The sequence below is a fragment of the Sinohyriopsis cumingii genome, chromosome 18, assembly GCF_028554795.1.
Source record: "Sinohyriopsis cumingii isolate HCF-2022 chromosome 18, ASM2855479v2, whole genome shotgun sequence".
NCBI classification, from domain to species: Eukaryota; Metazoa; Mollusca; class Bivalvia; order Unionida; family Unionidae; genus Sinohyriopsis; species Sinohyriopsis cumingii.
The window spans coordinates 47,713,638-47,725,749 of record NC_142978.1 but is presented as its reverse complement, the minus strand read 5'-3'; the positions used below and the strand labels follow the sequence as shown (position 1 = coordinate 47,725,749).

At 38.5% G+C, this 12,112-nt stretch overlaps 1 protein-coding gene across 1 annotated transcript in view; it reads left to right on the top strand.

Moving 5' to 3' along the window:
- The first annotated feature begins 2,219 nt into the window (after nucleotides 1–2,219).
- LOC149776571 (uncharacterized) overlaps nucleotides 2,220–12,112 on the top strand; it is a 95,650-nt gene continuing 85,757 nt past the window's right edge. Inside the window, exon 1 of the mRNA XM_089942454.1 lies at nucleotides 2,220–2,243. The gene's annotated coding sequence lies outside the window, so the exon portion shown is untranslated. The remainder of the gene's footprint in view (nucleotides 2,244–12,112) is intronic.

Below are 12,112 nucleotides of genomic sequence, written 5' to 3'. Positions count from 1 at the left end.
TCGCTTTTGACTGACAGAAACGATTAAATGCTTTAAAGACATCACAAAAGACACCATGTCATCCTTATTATCAAATGCAATTCACACACTATGGTAGATATCTTTGAGCTGAAATACTGTTGCTTTGTTTGGATGAAAACCAGATTTATATTTAAATATACGGTCCTTTGAGTACACATTGTTGTAGTGATGTTTAAAAATCCTTTACTTCCTGCAACGTGAAATAGGCATGTAATGTTTCAAAATTAGTCTTTCTAGTTTTCCATCAAACGAATCAATATTGTTAACATTAACAATTAAGTCTGTCTTTATTGCGTGCCTTTTTATCCTCCCTGTAACTGGATCATGGAATTGATAGTCTTTAGCAAATTGTATGTACGACTAGGTCAAGTAACCTTTGAGCAATTCCTGTTCAGAGTTCCGGTATTCGTCCATCTATTCTTATGCAAATGATATCAGTATGCCCTTTGTTTATATCCTACCATACGTTAGTCAGTACAGTCATTTGTTAATCAACCCTTTCAAGGAATGTACACATACACATAAGGGTCGTTATTTCGGTGCAAACGTTGCATTTTAGCACGTTCACTTGTACACGTGTTTGCTATTTTAGTGAATAGGTGGAGAGTCCACACAAATTTCTGTGACAACTGTTTACAACATTTATGATAAGTTTGCCTTATTTACTTGATTTATTTTTTCTTTTCCTCTGTTTTCTCCATGAAATGCATATCTCCCAAACATTTTGCCCTGCATATTTGATATGCAAATGTTTTGCATGGTAAGAGTTTATATTGGGAAATGTACTGGCATTAATATTTTCTTATTGTAATTAATCCATGTTGCTTAATTTTACTAATGTACATGTTATTTACTTAATACCACGCGGAAAGACATTCCTTGTCTTTTCCTTGTGGAAAGAGGCAAAACTCAAGAAATACTGGTATGACTAAGCCGGGGTTCGAACCATCGACCTCCGGCACCCAAGGCACACGCTCTAACCACTGGGCCACCATTGTATTTATTAATATTTATGAGTTTTTCAAAAGACTGTTGCAACTAGCAGCTGATATTCTTTCATAGTTGACCGTATTCAAAGAACAAACCTTGATAAATGGAGAGTTCATTGTTGTCATTTTTAAATACTTTGTTGCATCACATCATTTGTGGGCAATAAGCTGTCCATAAACAAAGTTAAAATAAAATAAACAGATTCTCTCTCTCTCTCTCTCTCTCTCTCTCTCTCTCTGGTGGCCTAGTGGTTAGACCGTCCGCCTCGGATGCAGGAGGTCGTGGGTTCTATCCCCGGCCTAGTCATACCAAAGACTTACAAAAATGGTACTAACAGCTTCCTCGCTGGGCGCTCAGCATTAAGAGGTTAGTGATAGGACTGGTCGGCCTGGTGTCCGGATAATGTGACTGGGTGGGACATCACGCTACATGTCTGTGACATGTTGCCCCAGTGCTGGACATCACTAAAAACTGCCACACTGCAGATGTAACAATATGACTGAACAATTGTTAAAGCTACGTTATATATATATATATATATATATATATATATATATATATATATATATATATATATATATATATATATATATATATATATATATATATATATAAATTGAATTGTCTGGATCATGCATTACTTCGGACTTTGTGTAAATCCCAAATACCAGATAAAAATTACTCTTTACGAAACCTTTGCTGCTGTAAGTTTACACTGTGTCAAATTAATACAGAACCAGTTCTTTTATGATATCATTTCAAGGACTGTCTAACCCATACGAATCAATCAAAACAATTTCCTACTGGGTCACCTACATCGAAACCCCGACTTGTTTTGATAAGGCATAATGCTCACTTCATGTTTATATATATTCCCCAAGGAACTAAGATATCGAAGGTAATATCTACTTGCTATTACAAAAAGCTTTCAAACTAATTCAAGTGTAATGAAGAAATACAAAAAATGTTTGGAATAATAAGATAATTATATTGGTTAGCTAGGTATGGAAAGCTATTTCGACGAGGAAGTAAGAAGTAAACTCTTTGAAATTGTCTAGCCTGGTAGAGGTCGTGATTTCGACGAAGCGCCTGCCATTGGTATATTTGACGTTCGAATGGTAATTGGTTTAGGTATATAGCCGACTGTAAGGACAATACGTTCTATTTAATAGTCGGTATTATATTAAAGGTAAAAACACGTGTAACGAATTATCCAGTACCCGCCACGGAAGGTGAGTGTGCACTTATCAATTATTCGTTTTCCATTTGCATGGTATTTTTTATTTTTTTTATATATACAAGTTTTGTATTCTGTTTACTAATTATGACTTGAACACCAATAAACCGGAATACTTGCAATCGAATGACTGACTCCATCACCGAGTAAAACAGTCGTATGTCTACGACGTACAAAATATTTAAATGAAACATATTGCCTAATTTGCCTGTTTCGACCTTTTGATGTTTTACTGCAGTATTACACTTAGATGAACTAGACCTAACGATATAAACAGAATAGGAAAAATGTTCTCATGATTCAAGATTTTATTTTAATAACACCTAATACAATTTTTTCCCCCGTAAGTAGTGAAGTGGGACAGTATAGGGTCTATGGGAATTAGCATTAGAAACACCCCTGGGACGATATGGGGTCTATGTAAATTTAACATGGACAAAACCCATGGGACTGTATAGGGTCTATGGGAATTAGCATTACAGACTTTCCTGGGACTATATAGGGTCTATGTAAATTTAACATTAACACCCTGGGACTGTATAGGGTCTATGTAAATTTAACATGGACAAAAAACACTGGGAATGTATAGGGTCTATGTAAATTTAACATGGACAAAAAACCCTGGGCCTGTATAGGGTCTATGTAAAATTGAAACAGGGAGGGTCTCTATTTCTTTTAAAAATAAAAAATATTCAAATAAAAGGGGTAGGCAATGAAAGTCAAGATTTTTTCGAGACCTATGAATGGCTCTGAAAAGGGCCTTTGGTTTTAAGTTAATATATCCTTAATATTATATCGTGGATAAACACCCATGTATCTATTTATAGCTATAATCAGTTTAAATTCCTATGAAATCTCACTATCTATTTATACTACAACTTGTGGGTTATTCCTTTGGAAAATCCCACTATCTTTTTATAGCCTCAGCTTGAGTGACGTTCCTGTTTATGAAATCTAATACATATGTATAGCTACAACCTGTGGAAATCCCCAAATCCATATTTATAGTCTCAAAATTTCTAGCGTCAGTGACGTCACTGCACTGAACACTAGGGGATAAATGTCAACAGTGTTGCAAGTAGCTGACCTGAATACGCGCTACTGTAGGTAGGTAGGTAGAGTGTATTTGATAGGGATAAAGTGAGTTTTACAGGAACAAACAGAGACCAATACATACACACACACACACAACGTACGCACGCAGACACACACACACACACACTCACACACACACACACACACACACACACACAGAGGGAAGAGGAAAAAAACAAATCCAAACATACTATCCATTCAAACGTACCCAAACACATACAATCCCCAAATATACTATCCACACAACGTCGCTAACGCATACAAGCCCAAAATGTACTATCCACACGGAAGGGATGGAAAACAAAACCAAATATACTATCCATACAAACGTACCCGAACGCATACAATCCACAAATATACTATCCACACAACGTCGCTAACGGGTACAAACCACAAATATACTATCCAAACAATGTCACTAACGCGTACAATCCCCAAACATACTATCCACACAACGTCACTAACGCGTACAATCCCCAAATATACTATCCACACAACGTCACTAACGGGTACAAACCCAAAATATACTATCCACACAACGTCAGTAACGCGTACAAACCCCAAATATACTATCCACACAAAGTCGCTAACGCATAAAAACCCCAAATATACTATCCACACAACGTCGATACCGCGGACAAACCCCAAATATACTATCCACACTCGGGAGAAAGAAGAAAAAAAAAACAACCGAATATACGATCTACACAACGTACGCGAATACACACACACACACACACACAGACACACACACACATACACACATAAAGGGAAGAGGAAAAAAACAAATCCTGACATACTATCCATACAAACGTACCCGAACGCATAAAATCCCCAAATATACTATCCACACAACGTCGCCAACGCATATAAACCCAAAATATACTATCCACACGGAAGGGATGGAAAACAAAACCAAATATACTATCCATACAAACGTACCCGAACGCATACAATCCCCAAATATACTATCCACTCAACGTCGCTAACGGGTACAAACCCCAAATATACTATCCACACAACGTCACCAACGCGTACAATCCCCAAATATACTATCCACACAACGTCACTAACGGGTACAAACCCAAAATATACTATCCACACAATGTCACTAACGCGTACAAACCCCAAACACAAAGTCGCAAACGCATAAAAACCCCAAATATACTATCCACACAACGTCGTTAACGCGGACAAACCCCAAATATACTATCCACACTCGGGAAGAAGAAGATAAAAACAACCGAATATACCATCTCCACAACGTACGCGAATACACACAGACACACACAAACACACACACACACATACACACACACACACACACAGAGGGAAGACAAAAAAAAACAAATCCTAACATACTATCCATACAAACGTACCCGAACGCATAAAATCCCCAAATATACTATCCACACAACGTCACTAATGGGTACAAACCCCAAATATACTATCCACACAACGTCACTAACGCGCACCAACCCCAAATATACTATCCACACAACTTCGCTAACTCATAAAAACCCTAAATATACTATCCACACAACGTCGCTAACGCGGACAAACCCCAAATATACTATCCACACTCGGGAAGAAGATGATAAAATCAACCGAATATACGATCTACACAACGTACGCGAATACACACACACACACACACACACACACACACACACACACACACAGAGGGAAGAGGAAAAAAAACAAATCCTAACATACTATCCATACAAACGAACCCGAACGCATAAAATCCCCAAATATACTATCCACACAACGTCGCTAACGCATACAAACACAAAATATACCATCCACACGGAAGGGATGGAAAACAAAACCAAATATACTATCCATACAAACGTACCCGAACGGAAACAATCCCCAAATATAGTATCCACACAACGTCGCTAACGGGTACAAACCCCAAATATACTATCCACACAACGTCACTAACGCGTACAATCCCCAAATATACTATCCACACAATGTCGCTAACGGGTACAAACCCCAAATATACTATCCACACAACGTCACTAACGCGTACAAACCCCAAATATACTATCCACACAACATCGCTAACGCATACAAACCCAAAATATACTATCCACAAGGAAGGGATGGAAAACAAAACCAAATATACTATCCATACAAACGTACCGGAACGCATACAATCCCCAAATAAACTATCCACACAACGTCGCTAACGGGTACAAACCCCAAATATACTATCCACGCAACGTCACTAACGCGTACAAACCCCAAATATACTATCCACACAACGTCACTAACGCATAAAAACCCCAAATATACTATCCACACAACGTCGCTAACGCTGACAAACCCAAAATATACTATCCACACTCGGGAGGAAGAAGGAAAAAACAACCAAATATACGATCTACACAACGTACGCGAATACACACACACAGACACACACTCACACAGACAGACAGACAGACACACACACACACACACACAGAGGGAAGAGGAAAAAACAAACCCCAAATATACTATCCACACAGAAGGGAGATAATACAAACCCCAAATAGACTATCTACACATGGAAGAGGAAGAATACAAATCCCATATCTACTATCCACACGGAGGTGAGATGTAAAAAAAAACCCATATCTACAATCCACGCAGAGGGAAGAAGAAATAAATAACCCAATATACACTATCCTCAAAGAGGGAAGAGGAAAAAGCCATAATATACTAACCACACAGAGGGAGGAAGAAAACCATTATACACTATCCACACGGAGTGAAGAAATAACCCTTTATATATACTGTCAACATAGAATGAAGAAAATAACCCATTATATTCCATCAACACAGAGTGAAGAAGAAAAAGATTTTTGAGAGCACCTAAGCCTTCACCTGCAATGACCAACTCTGCCAAACACCTACACCCCACCCCCAACACAACAAAACCCATTTAACCCGTTATTTTATGGCATCAATGTGTGATTTAGGAAACATCAAGACACAAAATGATGGACGAATAGACTCACTATTGTTTACCGACTTGCATGCCTAAAGAGAGTGCGTGAAGGAAAACATCCTTTCATTTCAATTCTAACTAAAACATGTTCCAGGGGGATAGAGATAGGTGAAAGAGCACAATTTCATAAAGTGTGAGTAAAAACAAAACACGCCATCCTTATTATAGAATGTCAAGACTAAGAGACACTTACGTTTTCTTTCTGGTGTAGTGTCTTTTAGAAGGTAGTATGAAATTTCACATCAGGGCCAACGCATCGGCTCACATTGTCAATTTTTCCATTTCCATGTCTTTACTGGCACAAGTTCTTCATCATCTTCAATTTCTTATTCTTCTGAATCCCTCTTCTTTGTTTCGTTTTCTTTCTGTTTCTTCTCTTTTCTCTTAGGGCACTCTGAATCCCAGTGTGCTTTCTCCCGACAGCGATATTAGGTATCTTGTCTTTTGTCTCTCTTTCTTAGACGAAGCAGGTTTTCTGGAGACAAATACCCATTTATCTTTGCAGATATAGCAAACTTCATCAGCACTTACACACTTTCGTATGACTCTCATCAAATCAACGACCAAAAGAGTAAGTTTTGTTGCCACTTTCGCATGTGAATTATGCTTTCGTATGACTTTTAGCAAATATTTGACCAGCAGGTTGATCTGTGCTGACTCTTCCATCTTCTTGATCGTTTGAGAGTGGAATGAATACTCTGACGCTAAGACACTTTCCCTATGTACAGGAACCTAGTCAAATGTAATTTTGCAATAAGATGAAGCGATTTCATTGAGAAAGTAAAAGGCAATGACGTGCCGTGTCGCCTCACATAAGAGCTGAAGTGTTAGCTCAAATCCGTGTCAGCGATTTCGAAGACGACATAACTGAGCTTTAATCAATGTTCTCCACTTATGCCACAAAACCATGAGTCCTGCTTCACGCCAAAAGAAATTTCGTTCAGTCCGTAAAATATAGTATCACATCTGAGAAACGCAAAAACGAACTTCCAGAAAACTGAGAACGACGACTTACACCTATATCGTAAATTTATGAGTTTAAGTAGTGCGTAAAACTTAGTCAAATTAAATTTTTATAGTCAAGACGAAACGATCTATTTTCGAAGAAGAAAGTAGAAACCAAGCGACAATGGCGATCCGTGTCACACAACACGTTTCAGAATGTATTATTATAGGTTTGTTCTAGCGATCTGCACGGTTAAATTAAATGTTGATGTATTTTGTAATAAGACGGACACAATTTCCATGGGATCGCCCATGGTACGATTGTTCGTGCATTAGTTTCATTTTTTAAAATATTTTTTTTAATATAAATCGCTTATAGGATAGACTCAATAAAGCATGGCCAGTCTCGTCACTGTGTGAATAGCTACTCAAGTCAATTCGAAGTGAACGCGGTAAGAAAATAAGTATAGCCAATGAAATGGATTACAACGGGTGATTCATTGTAATGTTCTAAGATTGTGTGGCATAATAATCCCTACGCTCTTGCGTTGCTACCATTACAGTGCAGACAGACTGGAATGTGAACTTACAAGCCCTTTTTGTGTATTGTACCATTTCTTCTTACCACATCAAAATACTGAGCGTCACAGTATTGGTTCACGTTTTCAAGCTGACCATTTTTTTATATCTCATTTAAACATTTTAACATAAACACTCACACTCACATCGGTAGAGTCAGAACAGACGTGTTACAGTATTGAGGGGCATGTTGTCTTCTTTTTCTTTTTTTCTTCAAATTAATAAATTTGGGGTTTGTATGAAGTAAAGAACCGAATGTACAGTGAACCTCAAGGATGATGACGCATTCTGTTTGTCTATTGATGCATGTATTTACTTAAGAAGAAATATGACCTCTAAAACACAAAGAGATACGGCAAGCATGATTAGAATGAACACAACGATGTTTTCCTTCACACCCGTGTAATTTAGAGTTTCAATCGTCTTTGAAGACAAACTTGATCTCCTTTTGTAGGGTTTGAAATAATAAAAAAACTGAAAAATCTTAAGCACTTAGCTATAGATAATTTCAGCAACAGACTAAACAGCATAAATACCGTTACAACAATAGAAAGCCTTAAATCTTCTATCAAAAAGAAATGCATCAAAAAAATTAAAGATTAACGATAACTAACCAATGAAACCGAATTTAACAAAGGCAATGACATGTGAAGAAATGCCTCTCACTTTGGAAAGGTAGGCGAATGTAATCTGTCATGCACCATCAACTTGAAAAAAATTATAAACAGAGAGAAACCTGAATTCAAAATTAAGTTTTTTTTTTCAAAATTGTTTCGTTTCTTTTTTCTTCTTTTGGAACAAATCTAAGCACTAATATAGAGTGGAAAAGGGAAAATGCACAAAAAAGCTTTGATATTTCTGAAAAAATGAGGGGATATTCCTAACGTACATAACCACCTATATATGCTTGGACTTGTCTGTGACTTATCCACAAAACAAGATGTACATATTTCTGGTCAAGCTGCAAGTGTGTGCGTGTTTTTGAAAATGGTAAATTTGGATATACAATTTTCTCGTGACACTTATAAAGTGAAGAGTATGTGCAAGTGTCAAAAGCCAAAGTCATATAAGTTTTGTATTTTGTACGGCTTGTAAAGATTTCCACTTTAGAAAATGTGAAGTATCACAAGTTATTATCACAAACAGAAGTGGAACATAGAGGCTTGCAAGAAAGAAAATAACCCAGACAGTTGGTGTCATCAAGAGTGCTAGAGACGGTACCCGAACTTGCTTGCTTGCTTACTTGAATTAAAGTGATTTTCGCTCCAATGGAGCATGTATCACTGGTTTAATCACGCACCGCGTGATTTTTAATTACTCCTGGGGAAGGAAAGAGAGCCTCATCCCCCAGGCTTTTATGTACTCACAGACTACTTTTAAACTTAGCCACTCAGGTGTAGGACTAACTAGTCCTTAACAACCTGACTGAAAGGCTTTAAACATGAGCGGGAACAGTCTCACCACACACTCATTTTTCTGTCCGAGTGTGGTAAAGGAGGAAAAAGGTGCTCAGCAAGACAGTCATGGATGTTAAGTACTCACCAAAACGCTAGCCCGTACTTATTTCAAATCAAGTCGTGTCACCAAAAATGAAGACGTATACGACATCGACGGCATTGTCAAACGCAGAAACCATAAAGTGGGCAAACGACGTGTCAAAGAAGTCAAAGTACGTTGGAAAGGATATCCACCCAGTTTTGATTCTTGGATCGACGCTTCCCACGTCATCGACTATAAAAAGAAGTGACCATTATTCCCTTTCACACAGATTCAGCTACTGCGATCACCCCTTCACCCAGTTCTTCTCTGCAAGATTTACAAAAACAACCCTTGTGGGTGTTGTATGGAGAACGTGTGCCTAAAACACAAATCGTCTTTTTCTGCCAGACCTTCGTGGTGTATTGTGTCATCGGTGCAGCCATTGCCAATTTGAGTTTCCAACAAGGAGGCAAACAATTGTGGACCATTTTACTGAGCAGTTGCATCGGTTACCTCCTTCCTAATCCCTTCCTGAAATTCTCCTCGAACGGGAACAACGGGAACCTTGTGTCCAGTGTCAGTGCCAGGCACCACTCCAACAACAACCCCATTTTGGGCGGAGACACTCGTCTGACTTCCAGTAACACCTCGGACAGCCACAAAACTCTGGAATTATGAGCAATAACAACCAATTTTACTTAACCTTACCCAGTGACAGTTCCATGGAGGTGTTTCCCAAGAACACGTTGTGCTGTTACACGGTCAAATTACCTCAGACCATCCAGTTAGATCACGAAGCCCATTGGGAAGTGGCTTTAGTGGAAATCATTCACCCAACACAAATCAAAAACATCACCGAAAAGCAAAACGCTTTGCAGGTGGAAATCCTGAATGCCCAATTGGAGGAAGAAATCAATAAAATCGGGTTTTTAGGAGACACAAGACCAGCGAGCAATCCAGCCTTCATTATCTACACCTTGAAAATTTCTTCAGGTTATTATTTTAGTGGTGAACATTTGGTGGACACTATCGCAGACTGGTTCAACTTAGCCTTTGGCAAAGCACTGAACAGAGCCAAAAAAAGTGTAATGATTGAGTACCATAAAGTGGCTCATCGTCTCATAATCAAATTTCAAGATACGGACACATTGTCTCTCAGGTAGTTTGTTTGAAATTTTGGGTGGACATGCAGAAATGTTCGCAAACAATTTGAGCCCCAAGATCAACAGTAATATGGATTTTTACAGAGCTTTTAGAAACCCGGTATAACTGAACCAAGGACTTAATTTGATTTTTGTGTATTCCGATGTGGTGGAGTACTACGTGGTGGGACACACCTCTGTGCCGTTACTGCGTGTCATTCCTTTCAAAGTGGATAGTACCACAAACAATGACCAGGAAGGTGCAAACAATTATCACGTACACCGTGAATTTGTACATCCTCACTATTTGCCCGTCAGTGAGTCGTATTTAGACACTGTCAACATTGCTATAAAAGGAGATCTGGGACAAAATATTCCATTCTCCAAAGGGAAAGTTACAGTGAAACTCCATTTTCGAAAACGGTTCTCTAACGAATTGTAAGTCATGACAGCGATGAGGGACATTTTCACCCTATAAAATCCGGCCAGATGCGTGTGGAACTTCAGTTTGCAGAAAATCTACGCGCAGATAATACGGTGAACGTCATCCTGTATGCTGAATTTGACAATAAGATATAAATCAACAGTTTGAGAGAAGTCATTCTAGACTATTAGAAGTCATGGAAGACTTTTATCAATGTTTATATAGTAGGGATCCTTTGGACATGGAATGTGAAGATCCTGAGGAAAGAGAACCCCAAGACAAAAGACGAAGTCATCATGATGAATAGACAGCCAGAACAAGAAGTACATTTAGTTTCCTGTTATGCTATAGTCTTGACAGAAAAAAATTAAGGAATTGATCAAGAAAGATTGCTATGGATGTCATTACGATCATCCAGTCAAATTCAACACGACAAATGTCTGATGCTGAGTCAGGAAGAAAAATTGGACGAATATGTGGACGAAGCATGGAGTCTCATCTCGGAAGAAGACGTGTTGCAACAGTGGTATAAAGGTTTGCGTGAACATTATTGTCCTCCATTAACAACTCAAGAGATCCATCGCATCGAAGCTCTCTTGGATCAGAGTTGGGAAACAAGGCGAAGAAACGGTTACTTGTCAGACATTTTCAAGCAAAAGGTCTGGATCGAATTGATCACTTATCATTACCTGTGAAGAAAAAACCCACTTTATTACCTTTTGAACCACAGTTCGTACACTGCTTCATGGAATCCTGTCGTATGTGCTAAAGATGAACTCCCTCATCGCAAACCGCAAGACCATTAAGCTTATGTGATCAACACGGACGACTGTCATCTCCCAGGAACCCACTGGGTAGCCGTCTACTTTCCTCAAGAAGGAAGTGTGGAATATTTCGATTCGTATGGATTGCCCCCTTGGGAAGACGATATCATTAACTTTATGAGAAGAAATGCTCAGACCACCCGATTCAATAATGTGAAATTACAAGGCACATATTCCTTGGTGTGTGGACAATATTGTGTGTATTTTCTGCATCATCGCAGTCGGGGCTATTCTTTAGAACATTTAGTGACTTATTTTGATCGTCATTCTTCTAGAAACGATGAGAAAGTAGATCGATGTTTTTTTTACCATTGTGCTTATCTTTTGTCTCTAGCTAGGAAACGTAGTGTCCATCAATGGCCTAATGACTTCCAACAG